The 18,681-nt window shown below is 41.9% G+C and overlaps 1 protein-coding gene across 1 annotated transcript in view; it reads right to left on the bottom strand.

Moving 5' to 3' along the window:
• The window catches only part of RNF150 (ring finger protein 150), a 236,200-nt gene that overhangs the window by 9,219 nt on the left and 208,300 nt on the right, over positions 1-18,681 (bottom strand). The gene's annotated exons all lie outside the window — the stretch shown is intronic.

Below are 18,681 nucleotides of genomic sequence, written 5' to 3'. Positions count from 1 at the left end.
AAAAGTGGGCACAGGTTGCTATTAGAGAGCAATACAATATAAATGACCAATAAACTATAAGGTAAAAATGAGCTACCTTTTTTTTTTTTTTTTTAATAAAACTTCTCTCTTGAAGAAACACAGCATTACACTGAGGCAGGTACTTTGACATTACTGCATGTAGAACCATGCCATTTTCACTCAGTAATTTCATTTCCAGACTTTATCATAGAGAAATAGCCATGCAAAAATATTCACTGAAGCATTATTTATAGCAGCAAAACACCTCAAGTAACAAAGTCCAACAATATAGAATACCTGAGGAAAGTGTGTTACTTCTAGAACACAATCTTCTTGCTGTAACAACTAAAGTAACATTTCCAAAGAACCTCTAGTTACATAAGAAAATGCTCACAGTATTCTTCTAAGTGAAAAATGAAGTGTTCAAAGCTTTATATGCAGTGAGGCTTAGAGAGAAAATTAACAAGAAGCAAGAGAAAGTTAACTAGAAGCAAGGAAGCCAAAAATGCTAGTCGGAGTTGTCTCAAGTTTTGGGATTTACATTCATTTTCTTTAAAAAAAATTTTTTTTCAGTTTTACTTCCAAACATTCTGCAATGAACAAATATCATTCATTCACTCAAGACATAGTGAGTCCCCACTATGTACAAAGGACTGGGCTAGATGTGAGGGACCTAGGTAAGAGCAAGACAATTCCTGTCTTCAAGGAGCTTACTGTCTAGTAGGCAGGCACACCATGAGACAGGCAATCACAACACAGTGGGATATGCATGATTGCTGGAAGATGCAGCTGGTGTTATAGGAGCAGGTAAGAGGGCTATGTGACCGACTACTGAGTCAGAAGGCTTCCCATCGGGTGTAACGTCTACACTGAGTCCTCAAGGAGAACTCGCATTCTAGCCAGATGATTAAGAAGGAAGCATCTCTTAAGCACTAGCAATAGCATGTATGGATAGTTATCTCTGAGCATGATAGGGAGCCTTGTACAGATGGACATTAGATCATATTTAAATATGACTGGAATGCAAGGTCAAGCCAGGGACTCTGAAGGGAGACTGAGGTGCTCAGCTGCATAAAAGGCAGCTTTAAAACCAAAAGACCTTGCATGTCCCATTATCCTGTTGAAGAAACACGTAATTAGAAGACCGGCAAAATGTCGAAGTACTGAAGAAGCTGGTGGTTATAATACTTTTGCTCTGATAATCACTGATATAATTTATTTCCTGTTGAGGTACAGTTAAAGAGTTAAAGAGAATATATGAGTTTTATGAAAGATGTAAATTCTTTTTTTAAGTTTAAATTCAGTTTACTTAACATATAGTGTATTATTAGTTTCAGAGATAATTTAGTGATTCATCAATTACATATAACACCCAGTGCTCATTACATCAAGTGCCCTCCTTAATGCCCATTATCCTGTTACCCCATCCCTCCACCCAACTCCCCTCCAGCAATCCTGTTTGTTTCCTACAGTTAAGAGTCTCTTATGGTTTATCTCCCTGTTTTCATCTTTTTTCCCCTTCCTGTCTGCTATGTTCATCTGTTTTGTTTCTTAAATTCGACATTTGAGTGAAATCATATAATTGTCTTTCACTGACTGACTTATTTTGCTTAGCCTAATACCCTCTAGTTCCATCCACATCATTGCAAATGGCAAGATTTCATTCTTTTTGATGGCTGAGTAGTATTCCATTATATATATACACCACATCTTCTTTATCCATTCACCTGTCAATGGACATCTGGGCTCCTTCCACAGTTTGGCTATTGTGGACACTGCTGCTATAAACATTGGGGTGCAGGTGCCCCTTCGAATCACTATGTTGTATCCTTTGGATAAATACCCAGTAGTGCAATTGCTGGGTCATAGGGTATCTCTATTTTTAACTTTTTTTTTTTTTTTTAAAGATTTTATTTATTTATTTGACAGAGAGAGACATAGCGAGAGAGGGAACACAAGCAGGGGGAGTGGGAGAGGGAGAAGCAGGCTTCCTGCTAAGCAGGGAGCCCGATGCGGGGCTTGATCCCAGGACCCTGGGTTCATGACCTGAGCCAAAGGCAGACGCTCAATGACTGAGCCACCCAGGTGCCCCTATTTTTAACTTTTTGAGCAACCTCCATACTGTCTTCCAGAGTGGCTGCACCAGCTTGCATTTCCACCAACAGTGTAAGAAGGTTGTCCTTTCTTCACATCCTTGCTAACATCTGTTGTTTCCTGAGTTGTTAATTATAGCCATTCTGACCGGTGTGCGGTGGTATCTCGTGGTTTGGATTTGTATTTCCCTGATGCTGAGTGATGTTGAGCATTTTTTTATGTGAAAAGACAGTGAATTCTTTTTTTTTAAGATTATTTATTTATTTATTTGAGAGAGAATGAGAGAGAGCACATGAGAGGGGGGAGGGTCAGAGGGAGAAGCAGACTCCCTGCTGAGCAGGGAGCCCAAGACAGTGAATTCTTAAGATGCTTAAAAGGAAACAAACAGAACTAACACAGAGTTATGGCCTTAAGAATCAGCTTGAGGGGCGCCTGGGTGGCTCAGTCGTTAAGCGTCTGCCTTCGGCTCAGGTCATGATCTCGGGGTCCTGGGATCGAGCCCCACATCGGGCTCCCTGCTCAGCCGGGAGCCTGCTTCTCCCGCTCCCCCTGCTTGTGTTCCCTCTCTAGCTGTCTCTCTCTTTCTGTCAAACAAATAAATAAAATCTTAAAAAAAAAAAAAAAAAGAATCAGCTTGAGAGAAATGGGCTGTTTCACAGGGCTATATCCAACCTAAAGACTGAGCTCTACTAGGTTTCCTAGGCCCATAAATGCATGAGGTTCACAGAAACAGATCAATGGCTAGAATAAGACTCTGGAAGCAGCTCTCGGCAGATAGAGGTATTTAGTATTTGAAAACGGGGGCGCTCCACAAAAAATAAAACTAGTCATTTAGGGAAAAAAAGGCAAAATTGGATCCCTGCCCCACACCTCTCAACAAAGTACATACTCGGCTGGCGAGTACGTGTGTCTAGACCTATATTTATAACTACGTCTGCACTACATCTGTGTCCGTACCTGTAGCCCATTTTTAATTTATTTATTTTAATTGCGCACGCGCACTTCCTCTGCTCCAGAGCCGTCTGGCACTTTCAATCTCTGACTTCTGGGGAATTCTTTTTGCAAACTGGGATGGTTCTCCCTTCCCTCATGGCTGCTTTGCATTTGTTTTCTCCGCAGGGCCCTGGCTTGCTGCTGTGCAGGCTATGCTCAGCACCACTCCAGAGAAAGCCTTCACTTTGGAGTCGGGGTAAGCAGTGTCCACTAGATTGGGACAGTGCACAACCTGCACAGCTGGACACAGGAGCTCGCTCTGTTTCTCAGATCCACGAAGTCCCTGGCCCTTTATCCATTTTTTTCCAGTTGCCCAGATCTTGTTATTGTCTTTTTACCTTTTCCCTGGCCATGTTGGTCTACACCTTACAAAATCCCTTTGCTATAATTTATGTGGGGTTTTAGGAGAGGCTGGAAGTAGTTTCATATGTTCAGTCTACTCGTTTCCCTCAGCACTCTCCTAAAGCATCACTTTTACAAGGAGAAATAGATATAATTAAAATTATATGCACGAGAACTGGGAACTCATTTCACTTCATGAGACTGTATTCTAGTCTCAGCTATATAACTACACATGTTACTTTGTCTAAGTCCCTCTGTCCTCTAGGGCTAAAGTTTCGTTGTCTATAAAATGAGTCTGGACTGGGTATCTCAGAGTCCTTTCCAGTTGTTACAATTTGTACCTGCATATGTTGATGTCACCCTAGCACGGTGTCTGCTACACGCTGCTTTCGCAATGAATATTTACTAGAATTCCCACTGAGGAACAAAGTTATAAGCCTTTCTTTTTGCACAACCCTCCAAATTATTGTTTTTTCTTGAAAACAGTCTTTTCTTAATACAAAAGGGTCTGTTTGTTGTATATTTAATACAAGTATATACTAAATGGGAGAATTCACTATTTGAGGTGTAGTGAAAGCTGAATTATTCTTATTCCTGGAGATAAAAAATGAGGGTTATATTATAGAGATATAATCTCTATTTTTTTTTTCCCCACAATGGTCCATGAACTAATTCAGCTCATGAGCAGCCAAAATTTTCAGCTCACAATTATACTGTCAGTCAACCAAGGAGCTCATCATGGAGTGGTTCTATGCCTTTCATAAATATCTAGTTAGAAGAAAAACTAAAGGCGGCCCACATGAAGGGCTGATTAGTCAGAGTTCTATAAAGACAGCTCCATGTACCTGCACTGGCAGGTTCTCACCTTCGCTCCTGGCTTTTCAAGCCACTAGCCTCAGCAGATTGTATGGACTCATTCTCACTGTGGTATTTTCTAAGTTGGACCTTGTGAATCGAAAGAAAGAAAGGCCATGGGGACTGATGGAACTATGGCTGCTGAATTCATGATGCTAGTTTGGAAACTGACCGTCCCGCACAGCTCCAGGCAAGGATGAATTCGAATCAATGAAATCAGATACTTGCCAAAAAGTGGTTCAGTTTTTACGATGTAGCATTGCATCAAGCATAGCATCTAATCATTTTCCATTTCAAAACTTAAAAAAAAAATTAACTGAAGACATTTGAAGTTATTTTTTTACTCTGTCCTGTGTTTTTAATTGAACTTAGTTTGCTCCATAATTTTTAAAAGCAGGGCTTTATCTTTTAATTAAGGCAGATGTTTTACTTTGAGGCCACAATAATACAAATGAAACCCACTCTCACTAAAACATTTAGAAGGTTCTCTGTAGGTGGTACTAATTGGGGAGTGTGAAGTAGCTATTAACAATATAAATGTTCACCGAATGTTACCTCCTTCCCTGCAAAAGCTGATATAAAAGGAATGCAGAAATAACACTGGCCTTTACTGAATCCTCACAACAACCCTTTGATGTAGGTATCTTGACTCCTGTTTTACAGATGGAAAAAAAATACTCGCAGTCCACTGGATGCAGTACTATTATACCTACTTGACATACTTTCTTCTGGTTTTCATGCATTGTAAAGACATGGAGAGAACGGAAACAGAGAGTGATAGGATCCACTTAATATTTTAAAAGTTCACTCTTGCTGTTAAGTGAAGAACAGATCAGTAGGACAAAGGGTGGAGGGAATCTGGGGGGAACCACTGCAGCCAAAAAGATGAAATGTGATGATGGCTCAGTACGGCAGCAGGGATGGAGCTAAGGAAACACACTGAAGAAATATTTTAGAAGGAGGATATACAGAAAGGTGATGGGCTGGGCAAGGGCAGCAAGAGAGGAGAAAGTAGAGGATGACCCCCACATTTCTTGAGCAATACAGGTACCATTTACTGGGCAGGAGGAACTGGAAGATGAACTGGTGGGGAGAGATCAAGAGTTCAGTTGTGGGCACCTGCGTGGCTCAGTCGTTAAGCAGCTGCCTTCAGCTCAGGTCATGATCCCAGGGTCCTGGGATCGAGCCCCGCATCGGGCTCCCTGCTCGGCGGGAAGCCTGCTTCTCCCTCTCCCACTCCCCCTGCTTGTGTTCCTGCTCTCGCTATCTCTCTCTCTCTGTCAAATAAATGAAAAAATCTTAAAAAAAAAAAAGTTCAGTTGTGCGTGCGCCATGTTTGAGACGCCCGTGAGACGCGCAAAGGGAGATGTGGGGTCGGCAGCTAGATACTGGAGTCTGGAGGACAATACATGAAGTGAGAGGCTTCAGCAGTTTGAAACCAGGAGAGTAGATGAGGTGTTTTCAGCAAAAGATTACAGAGAAAACACCAGGGGCAGAGCTCCGCAGAACACCGAAACCTACTGCCAAAGACTCAAACTCATGCCGCCAACATGATTTGTCTGGCCTGCACCATGTTTTCTTTTAAAGTATGAATTAGTTACCAATATTTAAATGTCAGGATATTTTACATACACATTTAGATTTGAAATTTGTCTTGGAAAAAGAAATATCTGGCAATATATGCCCAATTCCCAGGATGAAATCATTGAGGGGAACAGAGTAAGGGCTGCCCTGAGTAGCTCAAGGCAAAGAGGCTCTGGGTCCCCACAGCTGTCCAACAGTCTGCTGCCCTGGTTCGTGGTACTTGGCCCACGTAGATAATATCAATTGAAACCTCATATTTAGGGGGAGGGCAGAAGAACACCAGAGGAGGGCAAGCCCCAAAAGAGCCTGAAAATGGCCAGAGAATACTGTGCCATTGATTCATTTCCTTCTTTTCTTTTAAACGTACTCGGTTTTACCTTCTTTATAGGCACTGACTCACAATTAACAATCCATACCCAAGGAAATGAAGTACTGTGAGTATTACTGATTTGGTTGGGTGGGTTTTAAGGCTAACCCTGTCATCTAATTCACAGTCTTGAGTGTCTTTATCACAGCATTAATGGGCATCTGATGAGATGGTGGGCAGAAAATACTCCATTTTAAATGGAGCTTTGTAACCTATTTTCTTGACCCATTACCTACTGCTTTCATACATTTCCATACTTAATTATAAGTAAAATCCAGCAGTAGCCTCAGCGTGGTTAACCAAAAAATTCTTAGTGTTGGGATTTATTCCATTTAATCCATAAATTATTAATATCTTTGGTTTATCTCTTTCTTAATATTTTTTTTTAAGATTTTATTTATTTATTTGAGAGAGAGAATGAGATAGAGAGATCATGAGGGTCAGAGGGAGAAGCAGACTCCCCGCTGAGCAGGGAGCCCGATGTGGGACTCGATCCCGGGACTCCAGGATCATGACCTGAGCCGAAGGCAGTCGCTTAACCAACTGAGCCACCCAGGCGCCCTGGTTTATCTCTTTCGTAATATATAAGAAAGTTACCTAAAGACTCACAGTTTCCCTTTGTGAAATGGGCATTGCAGTTGTAGTTCTGCTGTGGTATAAAGTGTGCCCGGATGACCAAGTTCCCTCCTGAGAATAGAAGACCCTGAGATCTGCCTCATCCAGTGTTGGGCATCCCTGGCCCATCCCTGGCACTTCCCTGGCCCTTGTCAACATTCCCATTTCAGAATCCCACCATGCTCCTTCAGAAATAGGCACTTGGCAGATGTCTGTAGCACTGAAATTGAACTGAAGTTCCTCTCTGGCCATGTAGGGCTCAAGTTTTGTTATTTTATTAGCTAATAACAATCTTAATGCTTATTGAGTACTTGGTACATACCCGGGATTACACTAAGTATTTAAACAGATTGTCTAATTTAATATTCAAAATCAACCTATGATACAGTATTATTTCTAGTTTCAGGCGATAAAACTAAAGCTCAGAAAGGTTAAAAACCTCCTGAGCTTATACTCCAAGTAAGACTTGGAAGTAGAATTTGAACCTAGATCGGACTCCAGGGTCCATGAACTTGACCATATCTATACTTCTGAGGTGAGATTCTTAACCTGAGGATTAGTGGACTTGCAGGGGCATCCAGGTACCTAAAATTCCATACGTGCTTATATGCTTATATGGATATATACATTTTTCTGGTAAGAGGATTGCTTTCACTAGATTCTTGCAGAACCACAAAAAGGCTAAGAACCATTCACTGAAGAGATTTCGCACCCTGGGTGACTTGGAGGACACACTGCTGTATGCAATAAGAGTGGCTTGCCTTTCTTTTTAATGTATTTTTTGTTTTACATTTCATTGACTATCTGTTCTATTAATTTGACATGACACTTTTCATATGAAGTCACTGCTTTCCTACTTGATTCTTTATGGTGGTTATTCAAAGCTAAAGCAGAGGACGCCTGGGTGGCCCAGATGGTTAAGCGTCTGCCTTCGGCTCAGGTCATGATCCCAGGGTCCTGGGATCGAGTCCCACATCGGGCTCCCTGCTCCTTGGGAGCCTGCTTCTCCCTCTGCCTCTCTCTCTCTCTCTGTCTCTCATGAATAAATAAATAATATCTTAAAAAAAAAAAAAAAGCTAAAGCAGAAAATTATCCCTCCCAGAATGAGCTTTGATATTTGCTGCCTGTCTTCCGAAAGAAGGTACAGAGCAGCAGCAGGCTGGAGTAAGTCCTCCTCTGTTAAGAATTAACAAACACTGCCCTCAGAGTAAGTGTTCTCTGTGCTCAGAGAAAGTAAGATGGTGATGAATATAATCCCCCAGGTGTCCTGATTCTCCAGGAGGTCTGGTGTTACATGCTGGGAGCTGCTCAGCATCACATAAAAGCTTATTTTTTCCCATGTACTTGAAAAATAAGGTTTCAAAGAAAAATGGCACCCTTCCGTCCACTGCTACCAATGTTTATCTTCTTGAAAATAAGACATCATTTCCAATCACCCCTGTATGATGCAAGGGCACCGTAGGAGGGGGGCTCAACCAGACTGGCTGGCTTACAACATTATCTTTTCATCTCTTCCCAGAAGTGAGCTTTCTTGAGGCTGGGGCACTGCCTACGTACTCCCTGTCATAATCTTAGTGGGTAAGTTAATCCGACTTCAAATGCAGTGTTTTCAATAAGGAAACAGGTTTCTTTCGCAGGGATTCCTTGCCTTATCTCTTTTGCCTAACAAGAATTTCTGAGGAGATAAACTTCTGATTTGGTTTAAATTTTCCCTCTCAGGAGGGGCTTCTGTTGTGAGAATGGCAGGCCTGAGGCCACTTTCCTCAGAGGCTGGGCAATAATATTAATAACGACAGCTCCAATGTATTGTCTCCTTCCTACATGCCTCACAGTGACATTCTGAAGTAGGTGCCCAACGACTGCTACACATTTTACAGGTGAAGCCAACTTGTCCAAAATCAAGTGCACAGAAAGGGGGCAGAAATGGAATCCTCACCCGAGCCCATGATATTGACAACTATGCCATTCTGGAACGGCAGAGCTGCCGGATTTTTATGTGACGGCTAAGCTGTTCTTATAGACAACACTTGGCCACCTTTGGGAACTAAGCATCCCAGGGCTACAATATAAGTTTATCCATCTGGCTAAGTGACTTCGAAATTGTTCAGATACAATCAGCGCTTTTGCCTTTTTAAGATCTTGCTCCATAATGATATAAATATATGCATGTTGAGATCAAATCAGAAAAGTCCTTTCTTCCCTCTCAGATGGGAAGGTTTAAAGCATTATTTTCTTTTTAAAGATTTTATTTATTTATTTGACAGAGACAGAGAGAGACACCGAGAGAGAGAGCACAAACAGGGAAGAGAGGGAGAGGGAGAAGCGGACTCCCCGCTGAGCAGGGAGCCCGACTCAGGGCTCGATCCCAGGACGCTGGGATCATGACCTGAGCCGAAGGCAGACGCTTAACGACTGAGCCACCCAGGCGCCCCTAAAGCATTATTTTTATGTGGACTTGGTGAGGGAGAATTCCCAGGAAGCATAAGCTTTGTATATAAATATGAAGTAAGATCACATCATTATGATTTCACTTTCCTTTTATCTCATCATCACTGGTTTTCTTTCCTTGTGACACTTCACCCAGGAGCGAAATGATTTCATCCAGTTGCTCAAACTCCTTACGGATTTCATTAACAGTTCATTCATTGAGTAATTCCTCACTAAGTGCCAAAAGAAGGGACAATGTGACTTTTGCAATAGTTTTATATTAGTTTGTGCAGGAAGGGATGCAAAACCTAGTGAACATTTATTAACATTATTAATAGCTATTTTACAATTCCCAACTAGTATTACCTACAGAAAACCTTAAGCATTAAGCGCAGTATCTGATATATGGAAGGCTCTCAATAAATGTGAATTGGAATGAAAAAAAGTAAAAAAAAGGGCAAGCTGCTAGATAGATTTAGAGAGAGAGGCAAATATACAGACTTACCCATTTTTACAGTTGTATAAAATTATCTATAGACTTCATTTATTCATTCATTAATTTATTTAATCACTCTTTTATTCAATGGGTATTTACTGAACACTTCATTAGGTAGGCACCCATACTGGAGATGAGCTGTGGAGGAAATAAAGATGAACTAAAACAGACTCTACCTTTAAGTTGAATTTGATCTAGTAAAAGAGATCAGACTACCTACATAAGTTTAATCCAAGGTGATATATGCTAAAGGTGGGTGGTACAAATAAAATGCTCAAGAAACAGAGGGGTGGGGAGAATTTTGCCTCCAACTGGGTAACCAAAGGGGTTCATGAAGTAGGTCACAGGTAAACCAGTGGTGAGATCTAACTGGTACTGGGAAGTATGGGGAGGAGGGAAAATGGTATTCCTTTCAGGGGAACCAGCATGACTAGGTGTCATCATGTCAAGGCATGTGGATTGGACTGTAGCTTCGGATATGGACAATGATGAGCTATGTGCCAGAGGTAGCTTGTAGGTACTCTGCGCCCCTCCTGCCCTCTCCTGGTTCATGGGGAGCTAGAAGGCTGGGCACTGCATTTCCCAGACTCCTTTGCCAGCTGGCTTATGTGAGGTTCTGCCAAGGAGATTGGAAGGCAGGAGGAGGAGGGAAGCTACCACACTTCTGGTTCGGGTTGTGGGTTCCAGAACTGTTGGGAGCGGTTTCAACAGAATCAGAATGGGGAGGGATGTGAGTTCCTAGTTAGCCTCAATGCTGGTGGCTTCCCCAGCAGAAGCAAGACAGCTCTGACAACATCAGAATAGTGGATGCACACTCAGGAGCTCTCGGTAACACCACTGGATAAACTTTTATTTATATTTTTTGTAAATCAACTTTATTGAAGCATAATTCACCTACAATAAATTGCATCTGTTTCAAGTGTATAATTTGGGGCACCTGGCTGGCTCAGTCAGTAGAGTGTGTCACTCTGGATCTCAGGGTCATGAGTTTGAGCCCCATGTTATTTTTTTTTTTAAAGATTTTATTTATTTATTTGACAGAGAGACACAGCGAGAGAGGGAACACAAGCAGGGGGAGTGGGAGAGGGAGAAGCAGGCTTCCCGCGGAGCAGGGAGCCCGAAGTGGGGTTCGATCCCAGGACCCTGGGATCATGAGCTGAGCCGAAGGCAGACGCCTAACGACTGAGCCACCCAGGCGCCCCTGAGCCCCATGTTATACGTTGAGCCTATTTGAAATTAAAAAAAGATAGTGTATAAGATGAGCTTTGATGGATGTATATATCTGTGCAGCCACCATTATGATCCTGAGGGTGTTTTAAAATAGTGAACACTTCTATTTCCTCCCAAAGTTTTCCCATGCCCCTTTATAGTCAATCCTTCCTTCTGTTACTGGCTCCAGGTGACATCGGATGTTTGGTTTTTTTTTAAAGTAACTTTTTATCAGATTTTTAAAAAAGATTTTATTTATTTATTTGACAGAGAGACACAACGAGAGAGAGAACACAAGCAGGGGGAGTGGGAGAGGGAGAAGCAGGCTTCCCGCGGAGCAGGGAGCCCGATGCGGGGCTCGATCTCAGGACCCTGGGATCAGGACCTGAGCCGAAGGCAGACGCTTAATGACTGAGCCACCCAGGCACCCGTATCAGATTTTTTCAACATTGGTATAGTTGACATTTAGGGGTGGATCATTCCTTGTTGTGTGTGTGGGTGGGTTGGCCTGTGAACTGTAGGATGTTTAGCAGCACCTCGATCTCGACCCACTGAATGTCAGTAGTACCACCCTCTCCCCAGCTTGACAACCAGAAACATCTCCAGACATTGCCAAATGTCACTTGAGAGGCAAAATTGCTCCCAGCAAAGAATCATGGCTCTAGTTTAAGGTGCATTTTCTATAATGTCATTTTATAGCATGCACTCTCTGGTGTCCGGATTCTTTCACTCAGTACACTCATTTTGAGATCTGTCCATGATGTTGCAGGTATCAATAGATCATTTCTTTTTATTGCTGGAAAGTATTCCATTGGATGGATGTATCACAGTTTGCTTATCTATTCACAAGCTGACCAACATTGAGTTATTTCCAGTGTTTGGCTATTGTGAATCAAGCTGCTATGAACATTGGTGTGCAAGTCTTTTTGAGGGCATACATTTTTAAAAAAATGTTTTATTTAAACTCAATTAGCCAACATATAGTACATCATTAGTTTCAGATGTAGTGTTCAATAATTTATCAGTTGCATATAACACCCAGTGCTCATCATATCACATGCCCTCCTTAATGCCCATCAACCGGTTACCCCATCCCCCCATCATCCACCCCTCCAGCAACCCTGTTTGTTTCCTTTAGTTAGGAGTCTCTCATGGTTTTTCTCCCTCTCTGATGACTTCCTATTCAGTATTCCCTCCCTTCCCCTATGATTCTCTGCGCTGTTTCTTATATTCTACATATGAGTGAAAGAGGGCATAAATTTTCATTTCTCTTCAGTAAATACCTAGACGTGCACTGCTGGGTCCATATGGTAGGTATATGTAAACTTTATAAAAAATGGCCAAACTGTGTGTGTGTGTGTGTGTCAAAAGACACATTAAATTCACTCTCAAAACAATTTTCAAATATACAGTACCATATTGTCAACTATATGTACATTGTTGTGCAACAGATCCCCAGAACCCTCTTCCTCTAGTCCTCCCCAACCTCTCTTCTTTTTTTTTTTTAAGATTTTATTTATTTATTTGAGAGAGAGAGCAGAAGCAGGGGAGAGGGGCAGAGGAAAAAGGAGAAACAGACATCCCGCTGAGCAGGGAGCCTGATGTGGGGTTGCATCCCAGGACCTTGAGATTGTGACTGGAGCCAAAGACGGACACTTAACTGACTGAGCCACCCAGGCGCCCCTTCTCTCCTCTTTCTAAAAATAAATAAATCTTTTTTAAAAACGCCATTGAGATCTTGATAGGGATTGCATTAGACTTGCAGATTACTTTGGGTAGTATGAACATTTTATCATATTAAAAGTCTTCTAATCATGACTACGGGATATTTTCCCATTTATTTGTGACTTTTAAATCTCTTTTGGAAGTATTTTTGTTTGTTTGTTTTCGAAAGGGAGTAAGGGGGTGGGCAGAGTGAGAGAATTTTAAGCAGGCTCCATGCACAGCGCAGAGCCTGACACAGGGCTCGATCTTACAACCCTGAGGTCATGACCTGAGCTGGAATCAAGAGTCAGATGCTTAACTGACTGGGCCACCAGGTGCCCCCTTTAGGCAATGTTTTATAGTTTTTAGTATACAAGTCTTTCATCTCCTTAGTTACATTTATTTCTAAATATTTTACTCTTTTTGGTGTTACTGTAAATTAGATTATTTTCTTAATTTCCTTTTCAGGTTATTCATTGTAAGTGTTATAGAAAAGCAATTGTTTTTGTGTGTTGATTTTGCATTCTGCAACTTTGCTGAATTCATTTATTAGTGCTAACAGGGATTTTTTTTTATTGAATCTTTGGGATTTTCTACATATTAGATCATGTCATCTTCAAACATAGATATCTGACTTTTTTCCTTCTAGTGTGATGCTTTCTGTTTTTTTCTTGCTTAACTGCTCTGACTAGGACTTCTAGTACTTTGTCAAATAGAAGCGGCGAGAGTAAGCATCCTTGCCTTGTTCCTGATCTTAGAGAGAAAGCTTTTAGTTTTTCACTGCTGAGTATGACATTTGCTGTGGGCTTTTCATATGTGACTTTTAATACACTGAGGTAATTTCCTTCTATTTCTCGTTTGTTGAGTGTTTTTATCACAAAAGTGTGTAGAATTCTATCAGATGCTTTTTCTGCATCAAGATGATCCTGTTATTTTTATCCTTTGTGCTATTAATGTGGTGAATCACATGTTGGGATCTACGATCCATTTTAAGTTAATTTTTTAAAAGATTTTATGTATATTTTGACAGAGAGATAGAGAGCGAGAGGGGGAACACAAGTAGGGGGAGTGGGAGAGGCAGAAGCAGGCTCCCTGCCGAGCAGAGAGCCCGATGCGGGGCTTGATCCCGGGACCCTGGGATCATGACCTGAGCCAAAGGCAGATGCCCAACGACTGAGCCACCCAGGTGCCCCATTTTATGTTAATTTTATGTATGGTGCAAGGTAAAGCTTGGCGTTCATTTTTACTCAAGATTTTTTGTGATCAATTTCTTATATTAAATTCCCCTCTTTTTAAATAGCAAGAGTGATTTCCATTTTCCTGACTGGTCTCACTGATTACAGGGATGAGGTTGGAAGGATAGGCTGTACGAAAATGAACAGGAATTTGAATGCCAGGCTAACATGTCATGAACTTTTTTTTAACATCCATGGGTTTTATTACGTTGTGCATAAGAAATACTTGCTTAGATAAACTGCTGAAAAATAAAGTCTCAGTTTCTCTCTCATAAGAATAATATAATAATTTTTTTGTAGACTGTAATGAGATTTGGTACATTTAGGTATAGATACACATATGCATGCGTGCGCGTGCACACACACACGGTGTTTTGCGTCACTGTGTCTGACACGTGCTATGCCCAGATGATGCACTGCTATTATTGTATTTTTTTTTTAAAGATTTTATTTATTTGAGAGAGAGAATGAGAGACAGAGAGCATGAGAGGGAGGAAGGTCAGAGGGAGAAGCAGACTCCCTGCCGAGCAGGGAGCCCGATGCGGGACTCGATCCCGGAACTCCGGGATCATGACCTGAGCCGAAGGCAGTCGCTTAACCAACTGAGCCACCCAGGCGCCCCTGCTATTATTGTATTTAATAAATTTAATCAGAACCTACTTTAGTCCTTTCCCATTAAGACTCTTGCCTGCTTCCTTCTTTGCCCATTAATGTGCTGGAAGACAATGGGTACCCTTCTCTTTCCCTGTCACTACCCTACTGTTTCTGTAATGTTCTATTTCCTCAGTGTTATTGGATGTAGGCTGATGCATCAACATTTCATCAAGAGCTCATTTGCCCTGTGATAGCCTCACCCCTCCTGCTTGTAAAAGTGTCACCCTGTCACAAGATAGCCTAACACAAGAGTCATAAGAAACTAGAGGACAGGGCTCTGAGGGAAACACAAAGTCTAGTTTAAAGGTCAAGCGGCAGAACATAGCAAAGTCGGAAATCTTTCACTTCGCTCTGGAATGGATTGGGGAAGGCAGAAGTAGGGACATGGTTTCTTACACATACCTTTCTGAAAGGAAGAAGCATTTTAAATAGGGACTCTGCTGAAATATAAGTCCTTAAGAAGAGCATAAGCAAACTGTAAGGTAATAAATAGTTCAGTGCTGGAGAGCAGACATTGCCAAGAGCACATTTGGGTCTCTGTATGCAGGCATCATTTTACATCAATCTGTTCTACCACCACCATCAACTTAAAGTTTTTTTGTATTAAGATTTTATTTATTTATTTGACAGAGAGAGAGATAGCGAGAGCAGGAACACAAGTAGGGGGAGTGGGCGAGGGAGAAGCAGGCTTCCCGCTGAGCAGGGAGCCTGATGTGGGACTCGATCCCAGGACCCTGGGATCATGACCTGAGCCGAAGGCAGATGCTTAACTGACTGAGCCACCCAGGCGCCCCTCAATTTAAAGTTTTTACTATGGTTGTCATTTCTGACCATTCTGACCATCTGCCCCATAAAGCACGTGGAGAAGCTTGCTTTATAAAACTTCAAGACTGCAAGTCATTTGTTTAGAGAAACCCCTGGTTGCCTCTACCTCCTCCAACAAATATAGCATAATTCACCTTTAGCTGGTGTGAGAATAGGTTATGACCTGGTGTTTCGGGGCAGGAGGGGAGGACTCTAAGCGGTCACACAAATAAGCCCTCAAAAACTGTTAGATTCATCTTAGCTAAAGAAAAGAGGCCTGATGTTTTGACCCAGACCATGAGTTGATATCCCAAAAATAAATTACCCAAATTCACAGTAATTGGGATGGATGTGCCTTCCTGGAAAACCTAATGGATTCTATCTAGAGCACATAATAGCAAGAGCAGTCATCCGGTCATACATTATAAGATCATAACATTATAAGATCATAACCTAACCCATTCCTCTGGCTCACAGAATGCAATTTCTAGTTCCTGTGCTTAGGGCAGAAACCAGAATTTTAATCAATATTTGGCCATGCAATGGGAATTCCTTGCCATGAGTTTAGGGTAAAAATAAAGGAGATGCAAATGATGTAATGTGATATAATGATTTATTAGAAAGATATTTTTGATTATTCAGATGACCAAAATCTATTTCTCAGATATATCTGATCTTCATCCACAGTTTCTGAAAACACTTCAGAGCCATAAAGGTGAAATGGGTGTCTTGTTATTAATGAAGGTGGCTTCTGAACCTCATCCAAGGCAGGAGGTCCAACCATGTGATTAGAGAGTTGGAACGTTCAGTCCCACCCCGACCTCCAGGGACAGGAGAGGGGCTGGAGGTTTGAATCAGCCAATGACTTAGTCATGACTACGTAATGAAGCCTTCATAAAGACCCAAGAGAACACCTTTTTGGACCCCTTTTTTCTAAGAGCTTCCACACTTGGGGAACCAGAATGCTTCAGAGCCAGGCACTAAGCTCCATGAGGATAGAGGCTCCTTTGTTTGGGACCTTGCCATAGGTATCTCTTCCTCTGGTTGTTCATTCATATCCTTTAATAAACTTTATCATATCCTTTAATAAACTGGTAAATATAAGTGTTTCCCTGAGTTCTATGAGCTGTTTAGCAAATTTTTAAAAAAGATTTATTTATTTGAGAGAGAGAGAGAGAGAGAGAGAGGGAGAGAGCGCACGCGCACAAGCAGGAGGGCCAGAGGGAGAGAGAATCTCAAGCGGACTTTGCACTGAGTGCAGAGCCAGACGCGGGGCTTCATTTCACAACCCTGAGATCAGGACCTGAGCCGAAACCAAGAGTTGGAGACTTCACTAACTATGCCACCCAGGTGTCCCTGTTCTAGCAAATTAATTGAACCTAAGGAGGAGGTTGTTGGAACAAAAAATCTGTAGCTGGTCAGTCAGAAGCACAAGGAAGCAGCCTGGGCTTGTGACTGGCATCCGAAGTGGTGGTGGTGGGGGGTGAAATCCTGTGGGACTGAAGCCTTAACCTTGGGAATCTGATGCTATGTCCACATAGATGGGGTCACAATTGAGTTGAACCCTCGGACATGCTGCTGGTGTCTCAGAATTGCTTGGTGCTGCTATGTGTGGAATTTCCACCCTCCAACTGGAATTGGATCAGGGAACATTAGAGAGGCAAGCTGATCAACCAGGGAAGGGAGCATGACGGGAAAAGGGAATGAAGTTGGGGTGGGGGGGTGGGGAGTGGATAGTAAGCCGAGTCTGACATTTGCCCTCCACTCTGCCCCTTGGGGAGAGAAACCACTGCTCTTCTACTCTCTTGGGTCTTCTTTGTTTCATAACCAAGCAGATAAAGCCAGAAGAGCCTTAGAGTTTACTTATCACTCACTCATTCAATCCAATAAGATAATGGATAGAAAACATTTAGCCTAGTTTCTGGTTCAGAAAAACTATTTAATAAAATGTAGGTTTTGACGGTGGTACTATAAAGCTGGAGCTGCTATTCATGTTGTTTGCAGGTAGATGAACCTATCTCACCCACTTCTAAGTGAGGAGGCAGACAAGGAACCCATAGTTGCATGCTGGTTGAATGGTACAATGCTTAGTATTACGTCAGTGTGGAGATCAGGTGTTCTAACTTTTTTTTTTTTTTAAGATTTTTTTAAGGTTTTTATTTATTTGTCAGAGAGAGGGAGAGAGAGAACACACACAAGCAGGGGGAGCGGCAGGCAGAGGGAGAAGCAGACTCCCCGCCGAGCAGGGAGCCGGATGCAGACTAGATCCCAGGACGCTGAGATCATGACCTGAGCTGAAGGCAGACGCTTAACCGACTGAGCCAGCCAGGCATCCCGTGTTCTAACTTCTTAAACAGCTCTTTCCAACTGTTTATTTCCCCTTTACAAGCACATTCTCAAACTTAAAAGAAGAAAGCCATCCTCCCTTTTGATAAACATACAAATCTTATCCCTCCCCACGAAAGTTTTGATACCTTCAACCCCCCTCCCCCCCCATCACTTTGGCCTGGAGAATCACTGCTATTTTTCTTGAATCCCCACCAGGCAGGAAGATTTTGTTGAACTTTGAAGTGAGTATTTAAAAAAATGATTTGCATTTTGGTGTTTTCCAGATACAGAATTAAATCATTACTTTATGGGATATTTTTCTAGATTCACTATCCCTTACCACTAATCATTGGTTAAAAGGTTGAAATCCCTAAATGCTTTATCTGGGTTTGGTACCTCTTTAAAAATCTCATGGTACCTTGAAGTAGATTTTCTTGGTGGGGGTAAGGGGGATGGGGACAGACACTAAAAAAAAGTTACAAAAGTGCAGGAGTAATATAGTAACCTAAGCTGCTATGTCTCCATCACCAAGCACTGATACTTACTGATTTTCAGATGTCTGTCCAGCGTCACCTCCTCAGAGAAGCTGTCCTTGTCTGTATGACCTAATAGCTCCTAATCACTCTCTAATGCCTTACCTGGCCTTATTTTAATTTTTGATAGTCCCATCTTAATATTCTATTCTATTCATTATGTTCTTCTGTCTTGCTCAATACAATGTAATCCCCATGAAGCCAGAGACCGCATCACCACAAGATTCCCCAGCACAGAAAGAAGGGTCTGAGTTATACCAGGCTGTGAATAAATATTCATTTTGTAAATCATGTTATATTTCAGTAAAAGCAGAAATAACAAAATCATGTTTGTTCCCTTTGTACCTCATTTCTAGTTTTATACTCCCAGCAAAGCAACCACTAATACAACCTGACATGAGTCTTTACAGTACATTTTATACAAATGTGTGTGTGTGTGTG

Source organism: Leptonychotes weddellii, chromosome 2 (assembly GCF_054177405.1).
Source record: "Leptonychotes weddellii isolate Sample4059 chromosome 2, ASM5417740v2, whole genome shotgun sequence".
In the NCBI taxonomy this organism is placed as follows: domain Eukaryota; kingdom Metazoa; phylum Chordata; class Mammalia; order Carnivora; family Phocidae; genus Leptonychotes; species Leptonychotes weddellii.
Note: the sequence above shows the minus strand (reverse complement) of the source record. Positions and strands in the feature narration are given on the sequence as shown.